This window comes from Myodes glareolus, chromosome 16 (assembly GCF_982192425.1).
Source record: "Myodes glareolus chromosome 16, mMyoGla1.1, whole genome shotgun sequence".
NCBI classification, from domain to species: Eukaryota; Metazoa; Chordata; class Mammalia; order Rodentia; family Cricetidae; genus Myodes; species Myodes glareolus.
Window position 1 is genome coordinate 49,325,982 of NC_142041.1, and position 15,037 is coordinate 49,341,018.

Genomic DNA, 15,037 nt, shown 5'->3' on the forward strand with positions numbered 1-15,037 from the left:
AGCTTCTCACACTTGCCTGTAATTTTATTACCCAAGAATCTGACACTCTCTTCTGGCCTCTGAGGATACCCAAAAGTATATGTATATACTATTTCATAGGCACAAACAAAGACAGACATAAAGAATAAAATATTTGTAACATCATTTGAAAATATTGAACTAGATATTTAAGTAACACTCTGCTAATTTCTTGAAAATACAATGAATACCCACGTAAACTATAAGTATGCCATTGATTTTATATATCCCTTTTGAAACAGAGATGGAGTTTATGTCAGTATTGTGCATTCTCATATATTTAATCAGATGAAAGAAACATCCAGCTAAGCAGGTGAGATTTGATATTGAAATTTACTATGGAAGTTACCTACTTCTAGGCTTATAATAGCCATATAAAGGCATTCTTAATGTCATACGAACACCTCTTCCCAGTGCTACTTTGAAGCACAGGTGTGGCCCCACTTTTCCTAGCTTGGGATCCTCTGAAGTGTCCTACAAATGTCTGCTTGCGGCATCACATGGCAATGAGTACTGTAAGAGAGGTGCCTGGGCTTCAGGCTTGACAATCGTCCCTGAGAGCCACCTGCCTTCCAATTTCTGTTACATTAGCTCTCTGAGCTCCTTGCTGTTATTCTGCTTTCCTCTCTGTGCTCGTTAATTTTTGTGTTGTTTTGACTGGGTCATGAGACCAAGCCATTTGATTAGACCTTATTCTGACCACTTTGGTGAGGTGGTTTTAGATAAGATCACAATGAGGACTGATGAGAAGGATAATCCTCATGTGGGAGTCCCCTCTGTGTGTTGTGATTACCATGAATGAATAAAGAAACTGCTGTGGACCTATTGCAAGGCAGAACATAGGTAGGGAAAGCTAGGATGAATGCTGGTAGAAAGAAGAGTAGAGTCAGAGAGACGCCATATAGCCCCACCGGAGACAGACTCTGGAACTTTAGCTGGTAAGCTACAGTCACGTGGGCATATTCAAATTAATAGAAATGGGTTAAATGAATATAAAAGTTAGCCAATAAAATGCTAGAGCTAATGGGCCAAGCAGTGATTTAATTAATACAGTTCCTGTGTGATTATTTCAGGCCTAAGCTAGCCAGGCATCCAGAAAGAACAAGGGCCCTCCTCCAACATTACCCTCCCTGACACAGGTGGCCCAGCTAACCAGTCTGAGCATACCAGCACTGCTAGGCTCCTCTCAAGGCAAAGGCCATTTGTCCAGGCCTCACTACCCTCACTTAGGACACTTCTTTTTCTGTCTTCACACTGAATGGAAGCACCATTCATCCAGAATCTTGGAGCTGTTGGCCTCCAGAGTGTAATTGGTATTACTGAAACTTCTGGATCTCAGCATCGGCCTGGGACTAGAATTAGACCATGAGCACCCAGAGCCAGATCATGAGACTTAGTCTCCCAATAATGTGAGACAGTTCCCTACATGAAATTCCTTCTATGCATGAATCAGTACAAGTACACTGTTCCAAGTATTTTATGAATTATTATAGTTTCTTAAGTCCTCTTTAGTTTCTCACTCTTCTTACACTTCTATCATCTACACAACTGCTATCATTCTCTCTCGTCATGGTAGAACTCCTTAACTTCAGGTGCATGTGTTGAGCCTTGGTTTGTCTAAAACAGTAGTTCTCAACCTTCCTAATGTGAAGCACTTTGATACAGTTTCTCATGTTGTGGAGACCCCCAGTTAGAATATTATCTCTCCTACTTCATAACTCTAATTTTGCTACTGTTATGTTTTGTAATGTAAATATCGGATACACAACCCCTGTGAAAGAGTCATGAGACTCCCAACTCCCAGAGTCTTGACTCCTGGGTTGAGAACCTAAATAGTATCCATTTCCTGAAGCAGATCTCCTTGGACAGAAGTGCCTGTTCTCTCATTCTGCCCTTGATGAGCTTCCCCTCCACTAATCTAACTTTTATTTTTTCATTTATCTATTTATTTTACATCCTGACTACAGCCCCCCACATCCTCCCCTTCCAGTATTTCTCCTCCATTTTCCCCTTCTACCTCCAATCCCCTCCCTTCCATCTCCATCCAGGAAAGAACACTAACTCCCATTCTTAATACTTATTCATGTTGCATTTCTACCTGGTAAGCTTTTTGTTTTTCCTTGTTTCTACTGTGTGATATCTTTCTCTGCACCATAGGACTCTAATAGTTGATTTCAGTCAAAATGAAAAAAAATTCTAGTTAAGTATATACATCACATTATTTTCACTAAATGCCAAACACACAATGACAGTGGCCATTTCCCAAAACTCTTTTCAATACATGAGTGAACAATCTCCATCTATATCAAGGACTCTCACCTTTCTTCAAAAAACAAACAAACATGTTATTAACACAGAAATGCCATTTTGGGATTTATCCAAATCAGAATTAAGGTGTCTATTTTTTTTTTTTTGATTGTTTTCCACCATGGCAATACACTCTGTTCTGTGCCTTCAGTAGCTCACATTTTTTACACTTACTCTCTGGCCTCAGATTGATTTCAACTGACAGTAGGTACAAGGAAATGATTGGAAGACAGACGTTAAAGGAGGTTGGAGTCTTATTCCAGGGCACTTTCTAGGACAAGCCTTTAGTTCTCAATGCACTCTCTTCCCAAAACTCCCTGTGTCTCCTCAAAGATCTGATGTTTGTTTAATCTTGTCCTTTGGGACAGGAATGGAAACAACTCTGTCATTATCATTCTGATTTCCTATTTCTGACTTGATTAAGTTTAGTCCACACTTTCCTTTTTAAAACATTTTTCTTGAAAATAATTCGTATACAATATATTCTGATTCAATTTCGCCTTTCCCAGCTCCTTCCATATCCTCCATATAGAGTTTCTTAGGAATAATTTTCTTAAACTTTCCGTAACTGCTCTATTAGACAGTAATAGCATACCCCTGATAGGACTACAGTGGGTGCTATGGTGCTTTCTCCATACCTTTTGTAATTTATGTTACAAGTCTGACGTGATATTATAATAACAGCATAATTTAGAACTTAGCCTGGGATTAACAAACACATGGGCCATGCCAGTAAGGTTACAATAGGCAACCATATCACTAGAGACTTAGCATTATTTTATGATAGTTAAAAGCATCTTGCAGCTTAAATGTTCTTTGTAGTTTAAAAAGTAGATTAAATTTACATGGTGATAGAAAATGCCAACAATATGTGAGACCCTAAGATCAGTTAGGACATTGAACATAAAAAGGGGAATTAAATTCATTATCTCATAAAATTCTTACTGGTAAAACAGTTGAAACAAGGAAAAAAATTGAACTGGCTCAGCAATTTAGTTAAAATTTAAAAGATAAAATTATATTTTATTAAAACCAATTATATTTTATTAAAAACATCTTTAATGATGATTACCCTTTTCCACATAATACCTTGTATGCATTTAGAAGGACATTCAAGAGATATTCTTCTAAAGTACGTCATTTAAATTTGAAAAAAGGACACAAGGTATCAGCCTCTGGACTTCATTGATGTTTGCCACTCCTAAATCACATACCTACTTCTGTATCTGTAATACAGTAATTGAGATGAGATAAAGTGAAGGAGATTTCATACATAAACTCTGTACTTTGTTTGCATGTCTAGCAGAGAATTGGTGTCTTCAAAGTTCTCATATGAGCATTAAGGTCTAATGACTGAATTTCCAAACAGGCTCTGTTCATTCCACAATGAAAAATTGCTGGACACTTCATGTAACTATGCACACAATTATACTTTTAAAATGCTTATGAGGAGTTCAGCCTTCCATTCAATTTAGACAACTTATTCATCAGCTATTCAGAGTAATTATTGACAATTCTGTATCATTTAGTTATCAAAACTACAAATTTTCTAAAACAATGATGAAGCATGAAGTAGAATTCAAGAGTAGTTTTGGTCCAGAATAACTGTGGATAATGGCAAGTATTTACTGATATGTCGTCCAACCTTAATATATGTACTGAAAGCATGGATACTATCAAAATGTGTGCTAAGTTGATTTCTGGGTGATTCTAGGTTCTGGTATCTGTGAGTGAAACCTTTTCCTCAAAAGACATTTTAAGCAACACATTTTTATCAAACATTATATTTTACAAAATGCAGTCCAAGCTGAGCAGTAGTGATATACATATTGGGTCCCAGGAACAAGAAGGCAGATCTCTGTAAGTTTGAGGCCATTCTAATCTAGACAGTAAATTCAAGGACAGCCAGGGCTACACAGAGAAACAATGTCTCAAAAACCAACCCAAACTAAAACAAAATGAAATACAGTCCAATTGTACACCACATCATATGTAATTTCTGCATGCTGACAGCCCCTCCTCATCCACTGATAAAAGTCTTTTCTAAGAGCAAGGTCTATTGATGATTGTTCATTAGTAAGGCTGTATCTGCAGACTTTTGATAGATTACCCATATCTGACTCACTCATGACTGCCTATTGATGGGCTGATAATTCCTCAGCCTAGTATTATGCCAGAGTCTACAAAACGTTTAAATAATAAGTAAAAAATATAAAAGAGCATATAGATTTCTGCTCTGATATTAAGGAATGTAGTACAATTATGTTGCTATAGAAAGATAATATCATTTGACTTCAGATTATTTTGCACAATCTAGCTCACAGTTGTTGAACTGAAGTCTTCTTTGGAGAACCATGGAGTATTCTAGATGGTCTTTGATTCTTTTTCAAGTGAAATTCACTCTTCATTGTTGTTTTATCTTCAATACTTTCTTGATGGGACTAGAAGTACATATATTTCACTACTTATAGTGAGTTTCTATGAGTCAAGTGTCTGGTCAACTATCTTTAGAAATAGATTGTTTAAATAAAATCCTCTCACTTTTAAGATTAAGAATATAATATTATGTCTGATTGAGAAAAAATCTCATCTACTGTGAAATATTTTTCTGCTTTCTAGAAATTGTAAAGGATTAGCATATTTTGTATATTTTCAAAATAATTGTAATTTTTCAAATTATCACATCCTTGCCAAGATTTATGATGCTGTCTGTTTTAATGTAGCTTATAATTAAGGAACAATCTGGAATAGAATTCAGGACACTTTTTATTTAAAAAGTCATATAACCATAGATTGTACATGTGAGTCATATACACATATAATATTTGCAGTGGGTATGACATTTGCGTTCATGACCTGAGAGTAACCATAAACAATGAAATAGAATACTTGTGAATATCTCTAATAAGCTTTTATTTATGAACACATAGAGTAGCCATATTTGATTCATAGGCCATCGCTTACAGACTCAGATCCAATGTGATGATTCTGACTGTTCTTGCATATAGAATTTCACCATCCTTTGCTTACCAGGTCCTGGGCAGAAATGGTTCCTTCCTAGGATTAACTTCTAAGGAAGTGTAGCAGTGAAACACACTGGTAGATAGTGATACTCATTACTTACATTGCAACCTGACAACTCCTAAATATGTACTTGAGGTGGCACTGATGAAAAATTTTAGTAACTAATTTCTTATTGTTTTAATTTGTCTATCTAATTTATAATTTTAGATAAAAATATAATCACTGTACAAATAAGTGTGGCTACTGGATAATATAAAGATGTAATCCTTCTACTGGAATACATACAAACAGGTGGATATATTTTATTTAGTAGTTTTCCACCCATGTCATGTTTCCATGGTGTAGAAAATAAGTGAGGTTCAATTGGTCCTTTTCCAGCCCAGAAAATGTAGTTTAAAAGCTATGCATTATAATTCATGGTATCACGTTATATAAAGCTTTGCTATACCAAATAACACAGTAGATGGGTATTACATGAAGTGATACAAACGCAGATGGAAATTTTTGAGCATGTAAATTGATTAAACACCTTTGAAAACCAGATAGGATACAATTCTAGTGGTTTAAGGTCATTCAAAAATGCTTCTACCTTCCAGCTAAGTGTTTTGATAGGGATCACACTGAGGCATGAAATTAAAGAGGAAGATTTTTAAGGGGTAAGTTAAGCGAGAAAGTTATAAATATTATCCCACATATAATATTGCAACATATATGGGATAAACTTTAAAATTATTCCAGATAAATCTGTTTGTTTTGTCACTATCCTGACATGTAAAATGTATTTTAACAATCAAGCATCGTTTAAAAATTTTTGACCTTTAAAAATTCACATATCATTTTATGATAGATCCATCCTTGTCTATACATCCCACCAAATTCTCCCAAGGCAGCTAATTATGCATTATATATGATGTATGTTTTCGTAATGAATCTTTCTCTGTCCCTCTAGCCAGCTCCCAAATAACAACACAGAAACTTATTAATTATGAAAGCTTGATCTTAGCTTAGACTTGTTTTTAACTAGCTCTTTTAACTTAGCCCATTTCCATTAGCCTATCTTCTGTCACATGCCAGCCATCCTGCTTCCCTGCTTCCCTGTGTGTCCTTGCATCTCTTCTTTTTTCTTCTGAGTCCTCTCTGTCTCCAGAAGTCTCACCTAACCTCTTCATAGCTACTGGCCATTCGGCTTTTTTCTTGTACCAATCACAGCAATACATTTTCACAGTGTACAATATCCCACAACATGTTTTTCCTAAAACTCTCCTATAGGACTTTAAAAACAAGTAAGCTTTGATATTTCTAAAGCTAATAAAATAACTTAGGATTGTGTCATAGAAGAATGGGTTGACAAACAAGTTAGGAATGCAATTATTGCAAACACTGGCTACTAAAAAGATTTAATGTTTGGCAAATACTGTTGATGAAAAATTCTTATTTGTATAAGCTGGTTATCCACCAAATAATCTTCATTTGTAACTTAATGTTTTGAACATATAATATTGAATGACTACATCTTGCTAGTTTCAGTTTTCTTTGAGGCAATTGTTGTCCATCCTGTTTATTTTTTTCGATGATGTATAGGTGTGCAAACATGTGTGTATTTAGGTAAAGAGATCATTATTATATTTTTAACATGGTATATCAGGCAAATGGAGACAGTGGTAATTTAAGATTTTTTAATTGGTATATCTTATTTAATTGTATGTATTAGAATGTGATTGGCTAAACTCCCCTATCAGATAATAACTGTGGGAATTTACAAATATCTAAAATTTCCAGGATGATATATAGCAAGATACATAGTAAGATGAAGGTGACAATTTTAGGAAAAAGTTATACTTTTTTACTGTTAAAATTTAAGTACCAGGATTTTATAAAGGATCTACTTAAGGACTGTTTTGGAAGGTTTTTTGTTTTTCATTTACCTCACTTTTTGCATTTACTTCCTACATACTTTTCATTGGGAAGAGTCAGTACTTGCTTTATTCACTTTCTCATTTCCACATCTTTCCATTGCCTAGCAGACAGAAGACTGCGAGTAGACTTTTTTTCCAAATATCACAAGTACAAAATACATGTGTTTTTTTTTTTTAATGAACAAGTGTAGTGAACCAGCCTAAACTATATATTATACTTTCTCTAGGGAAAAGGCCTTGATTGGTTTTTTTGGGGGGGAGGTGGGTCTCTAATTGTCAAATTCAGTCACCTGCTAAGTACTATTTTAAAATAATGCCATCAGCATGCCAGTCAGTGAATTTTCAATTCCTACATGAAAGCTGTTATGGAATGTACTCATTTACAAACCCTGTGAGCTAAAAGAAATTAGTGCTTGAGTATGCAGATTTAGTTTTTTCTCATTTTCTCAATTCATTTAAAACCACATTTTTAAATGTTTTGGTTTTATAATTCATAAGTATATTTCTTTTTAAAATGGCACATAACCTAACCATTCCCACCACGTCAAATTGTATTTTGTTCAAAATAGCAATGTGGTATTCAAAACAATAGTTGATATATTTGTATAGCTTTTGTATCTCAAAATATTAACCTTTCACTGAATTGATTAAAAGCATGTAATATGACTTTGAAGTATTTTGAAAACCTGGCTATAGAAAATCAATCAAATTATTTTCGTTGTTTGGCAACGCTGCTTCATTTTTCAAAGACAAAGATTATCCCGTGAACCCTGACAAGGAATGGAGTTAGTGTAAAGTATAAGCTGCACAGAGAAATCATTAATCAGAATCTGAAACAAAGGTAAGGAAGGGGTTAACAATGGCAAATAAGACTTAAACAGCTGTTTAGGTTATCAGGGGCATACGGAGGGGAATTTCAGAGATATTAATTTCTAAACCCACATTAAGAAACCCACATAGGATAGAAATCTGTTTCCGAGCATGATACGAATCTATTATATATTATTATTTAAATGTAGACACAGAGATGGATAGCAAATAGATCATGACTTTGGTTTTGTTAAGGGTAGGTATACTATCTTACCTAAACCCTGCTTTCATATTTTCATAGCAGATGCTGTAAGATCCAGCTAACATAAAAGCACAAACATGAAAACACTAGATTGGCAAAATTATTAAAGACAAGATATAATGTCCTTTAGGTATGATAATTCTTCATTTATAATTTTCATACTGTATATTTTTCTTCTACTTTGATTTTTAAATTTTAAGAAATGTCTGTAGTCATAGTATCAATATCAAATACTTTTAACTTTTACAAATTCTACTCTTTAGCTGGATTTGATATTTTTTCGTGGTCAATTATTAGATTGATTTTTTTTCAGTGTCCATAGATATATTAATATTTTATGGACATTCCCTTAATCTATTTATTTTTGGTTGTACAATAAAGCTATGACAGGTCTTTCATTAATTTTAGCAATGCCTATATTGTATATTTCCTTTCAAGTCCTCCTATGTCAACAAAATGAAACTTAGTTTCTTCACAGGAGAGGGAAAACCCTCACACCCTCATTTATTTCAACCTCCCTTTAAGCCTTTGAATCTAATCTGCTACGAGCTGATTCACACTAGAAAACTATGTAATTCTGCAAACTTGGCATGGGTTCTATATATCTCTGGTTTCCTTTCATTTTGCATAGTCTATTTCCTAAATTAATCTACCTAATTTACAATCATAATGCAAAACAACTTGTAAAAGAAAATAGTAAGTTTTTGCAATGAGTTTATTTTTGGCTGGCTAACAAAATGGTAAAATAATGATAGTGATGATGGCAATGATTATATCAAGTACATTTTCTGAAATCTATATGCTTTATGGAATACTACACTGATTCAATAAATGTATATATTTCTTATGTTTACCTTTTCGTCCTAAATGAGACTATGTAAAAACTTTTGTCTTGAAAATTGCAATGAACTGTATTTATCCCTTTGAGCAATAAATCTCTTGAACTTATTCTTTCTAAGGAAGATTTTGTTCTCTTTGATAAACATCTGTCCAACTCAACCCACCCTGATCAGCCCTGATAACCACCATTCTGTTTCCAACTTCTGTGTGCTTCAATTCCATGTCTTGATGAATGAAATTGTGCGACATTTGTCTTTCTCTCTCTGACTTACGTTACTTAATTAATGTCCTCAAGCCCACCTTTATTGTCACAAATGATTCTCCATTTTTATGGGAAAATAATATTTCATTACACTTATACATATAATATTTTATTGTGGGTAAAACATAATAATAACAACAAATTTTATGTCTTATCATTTGTAATAATCTGTTATTCAATGAAAATTGATTTTAAATCTTGGCTATTATGAAAAGTCTCACAATGAACATCTTTGTGCTGCTGTCACTGACTCCATTCCCCTTCTAGGGGATTGTTGGATTATATGATAGTGCTTATTAAGTATTTTGAGGAACTTTTCATACGACTGTATCAATTACATTCTGCATTGCGGGGGAGTCTCCCCTTCACATCATGTCAAAGAGTTGTTACTCTTAGCATCATTGTTCTGACAGGTTTGAAGTAATATTTGAACATGGCTTTAACTTACATATCTTATTCACTACAAGTGTATATGAACCACTTCTAATATGCCTGGTATTCATGTGTATGTCTTTTGAGAAACAGCTAAGATATTTTTTCCCTGATTGTAGTTGTGTCAGCCCTCACTAACTTGAATTGTCTATTGGCCTTCTGTATTTTGCATATTAACCCTTTTAGATGTTTGGTTTTCAAATATTTTTTCTCATTGCTCAAGCTGTCTTTATACTTTTGTGTTCTTGGCTGTGCAGAAACTTTTCAGTCCTGTTGGTTGTTTTTTTTTTTTTTTAAAGTTTATTAAATTATGAAAGTTTTCATTTCCGCCCCTCCTCCCAACACCCTCCCACTCCCCCCTCCCACTCCCCCCTCCCCCTCCTCCTCCCTCTTCATCCCTAAGAGCAGTCAGGGCTTCCAGCCCTGTGGGAAGTTCAAGATCCTCCCCACTCCTTCCAGGTCCCTGGAGGTGAGTATCCGAACAGACTGGATCCCAAAAATCCAGCATATGCAGAGGAAACAAGTCCCAGTGTCATTGTCAGTGGCTTTTCAGAAAGGCTCCGGACCAGCCACATTCAGAGATCCGGCCACATTCAGAAAATCTGGTTGGATCACATGCTCGTTCAGTCCCAGTCCAGCTGGCCTTGGTGAACTCTCATTAGATCAGTCCCCTTGTATCAGTGGGTGATCGCACCCCTCGCGGTCCTGAGATTTTTTCATGTTCTTCCTTTTTCTGCCCCTCATTTGGACCATGGGGGGCTCAGTCCGGTGCTCCAATGTGGGTCTCCATCTGTATCGCCATCCATCGTCAGATGAAGGATCTATGGTGATAAGCAAAATCTTCATCAGTATGGTTATAGGCCAAGGCCGGTTCAGGCACCTTCTCCTCTGTCTAGAGAACTGTATGGGGATCTCTCCTTGGACCGGGGATCCCATTTATAATCAAGTCTCCTGTAAACCCTAAAATGACTCCCTTAGATCAGACAAAGGTCTGATCTCCAAAATATACAAAGAACTCAAGAAACTAGACACTAAAACTCTAACTAACCCAATTAAAAAATGGGGTACTGAACTGAACAGAGAATTCACAACAGATGAACTCTGAATGGCCAAAAGGCTCTTAAGGTCATGCTCAACCTCCTTAGCGATCAGGGAAATGCAAATCAAAACAACTTTGAGATATCATCTTACACCTGTCAGAATAGCCAAACTCAAAAACACCAATGATAGCTTATGCTGGAGAGGATGTGAAATGAGGGGAACACTCATCCATTGTTGGTGGGAATGCAAACTTGTGCAGCCACTGTGGAAATCAGTGTGGCGGTTTCTCAGGAAACTGGGAGTCAACCTCCCTCAGGACCCAGCAATTCCACTCTTGGGAATATACCCAAGAGATGCCCTATCATACCACAAAAGCATTTGTTCAACTATGTTCATAGCAGCACTATTTGTAATAGCCAGAAGCTGGAAACTACCTAGGTGCCCCTCAATAGAAGAATGGTTAATAAAGTTGTGGAACATATACACATTAGAGTTCTACTCAGCGGTAAAAAACAATGACATCTTGAATTTTGCATGCAAATGGATGGAAATAGAAAACGCCTTACTGAGTGAGGTAAGCCAGACCAAAAAAGAGGAATATGGTATGTACTCACTCATAAGTGGATTCTAACCGTAATTAAAGGTCTTTGAGCCTATTATTCGTGATCCTAGAGAAGCTAAATAAGAAGGTGAACCTGTTGAAAATCATGTAGCTATCTGCCTGGAGATTGGAAATAGACAAGAGTCCCAGGTAACCTCGGGTGCATGGGGGGGTGGGAGGGTTGTTGGAAGGGGATAGGGTTAGAGAGAAGGGAGTAGTGGAGGAATGGGGAAAGATAGGTAGACTGGGATGGGGGGAGGGAGGAAGGATGGATATGAGATCAGGGAAGAATATATCTGTTGGTTGCTTTTTGCCATTGTTATCCGTGTTTATTTAGTTCCTATTAAAAATTTGTTTCCTCAACCAATACCGGATCTCTTGTTTTCTCTTGTTAAAATTTGGGGTCATATTTACTTAAGTTTAAATACTATGCCCTCAGCTTCATATGCAATATGAAGTAGGGATCTAGTTTCATCTGTTAGTGTGCGAATATCTAGCTGTCTCTACATACTTATTCTTCAAAAAAGTCTTTTCCTCTACTGCATGTTCATTACATCTTTATAAAATAACTAAATGACTACAAATATGTGAGGTTATTTCTGGTTTTAGCTCTTTCTCTTAGTCTATATAACTGTTTCTAGAGCAACACTATAGTTTTCTGATTATTATGGCTTTGAAATACGTTTTATTGTCAGGTAATGTGATACCTCCAGCTTTGCCTGTGCTTTGTTTTGTCTTATAAGTTGCTTAAATTATTCAGGGCATGTTCTTACTTCATATGAGCTTAGTAATTTTTTATTTCTATAAAAAATGTTAAAATTCTGGTGGAATATGAACTGAATCTTAAGATCACTAGATAATGTGAATATTTTAACATTAAAATCCTTCTAATTTATAGTCACTAAATGGCCGTATTTCTTTGTCTTCATTAATTTCTGACCTCTCTAAAGCAATTAATTGGCATTGGATATCATTCCTCTTACTTTCCATTTTAAGCTTTGATTCTTGTTTAGGTAGATTGACACTCCAGGTAATTTCTTGTAATGTAATTATTGGTTTCTAACCAACCGTGGGTTCCAGAGAGAGATTAATTCTGCTTATACAGCTTGTACCTAAAAGTGTTGGCTAGACTGGACACTAACAAACTAAGGAAAATTGAATCCTCACCGAAGGAATTAGACTATATGAGCATATTACAGTGATGTGTTATTATTTACTTTAGCATTGCTGTGTTGTAATACCTGAGGTAAACCCAAGAGAACATACTTGCTTTCCTCAGTTTCACAGCTGTCAGTCTAGTACGGTGGGATAGGCACACTGAAGCAGATCATAGTAGGAGGAGTGTGGCGAAGGCTCTTTATTACACAACAGACTAGGAAGCCGAGTACAGCATCAAGCTAGGACCAGAACTGTCTCATTGGAGGTCTTGCTTTTACTAACTCACTATCTCCAGAAAAAAAAAAATGTCTTCTAAAGCTGGGTCTTCCCCCAACAGCTACACAAGATGGTAGTTTCATCTGAAGGTCAGCTTTCAAAACATGAGACTGGGAAACATTTTAAATTCAAACCATAACAGATCTCATTGATATGGCAAACTTCTTTGGGAAAGGGTAAATTTGACTGAGTCAGAAAAAATATTTTGTAAATATTGGGGTGGTCAAATACCACTTCAAAGTCTAGCAAAATAATGGTTGTCTTTCACTTTGAATCTCATAGCTTCTGTCCCACCACGATTTCAGACTGAAGACTTCTTGGTTAAATTGTAAAACTGTCAGTTTCTAATACTCATTATACTTTGTAGAGCTCTCTGAAGAACACTGAATTTAGTTGGGTAACAAGCCTAAGAGGACTCCTCCCAATGTTGGTCGGGAGTGATACGCAGTTACAGGCTGGTGTACATATGGCTTTATAGTTCCAACTCAGAAAAAGAGCTTTCATGCTTCCCATTTTAAACAGCATGAGTGATGAATGAAAGGTTTACTAAGAATAGATTCTCTTGATTCTGCAGATTTTTAAGAGGGTTGGGACTATCAGTTTACAGTAATTCTAACTTGCCTCTTTGTTAATCACTATACACATTCTCTGCATTTTATTTAAAATTATTTTTAATGTATAGATTTATTTCTATCTATCATTTCATTTCTAATCACTAAGTTAAATGCAGAAAAGATGATCATACTTTGATATTCACTTAGACAGAATATGGTTTCCAAATTATATTATCAAATATCTTCAACAATGTTAGTTTAACTTAAGGAAAAATATGTCATATCACAACTGTTACAATTACTTGAAATTTGCAGGTTTATACTAATTAAGAATAATCATTCAGATGTAAGGTCTTATTTTGCAAGAATTCTATGCTGCTACATTCTGAAAAAAATCTTGCTGAAAACAAGTATCACATCTACAATGTTTTAATTAATTGTATGCTTTAAACAGAGGAGGTTCATATGAAAGCCAGTTGCTGTGCTTGCCATGGTGCCCAGAAGGATGCTTCTATTTTGCCAAAAAATGTTCTGCCACTAATGTGAAGCCTGTTGACAAACTGCTGTTTATATGTTGTCCCTGTGAAGCCAAGTCCATTGTCTCACTGTGGGAATCTGGCTCAGCACCAGGCGCTGTCTGTGTCACTGCAGACAGTCATGCTTAGGAACGGGAAGGAAAGGCGCAAACTTCATTTTTGCTTACTCCTCCAAGCAAAGTTTCCAGAATATGTGAAAATTACTAATGACCAGACAATATTATAATACATAATTCTGAAGAATTACACAAATGCTTGGATTTTAGTTTCCTTAGCTGTTTATTAAGAGATAATTGTAAATGATGTTTAGGTACATGACAGGTTGCAAATTTTACCTTGTATTTTTATCATTAAAAATTAACAAAGGAGTAGCTGTGTATGTCCTATTTATTCCCTAAATTGGTGATGGTCTCTCGGGACAATTTTGCCTTCTAGTAAACATTTGATAATGTCTGGGAAAAGGTTTTCTTTCATAGTTGAGCAAAATATTCTAGCTTGCATAGATAAGGATCAGTGATCCTGTTAGTTCGGGACAAATGTCCACAGCAGAGGCTGACCAAGGCCCAAATGACAGGAGTGTCGTTGCTGAAGAACTAGCCTGTGTTTGAAATGCTCTAAGGTCATAAATGATAGCCTTAAGACTGGCTAAATCATTAATACTCATAGACTCTGGTGATTTTGATGGGAAATTAAGGAATCACTAAGCTAGTGAATGATAATGCAGTCTATACATATGGTTGCAGAAGAAAACTAAAGGCAGAAGAAGGAAAAACTGTGACCATCAGGAAGGATGAAGATATAAAAAAACAAAAATCAGTACAAGTGTACTGAAAATAATCTCATATTCCTTATCAAAATATATGTAAAGACTTTGATTTAAAAAGCAAAACAACAACAAGAAAAACAAAAACATATTTGTTTGGGTGGGTTTTGGTGTGTGTGTGTGTGTGTGTGTGTGTGTGTGTGTGTGTGTGTGTGTATGTGTGTGTGCACATGAGAT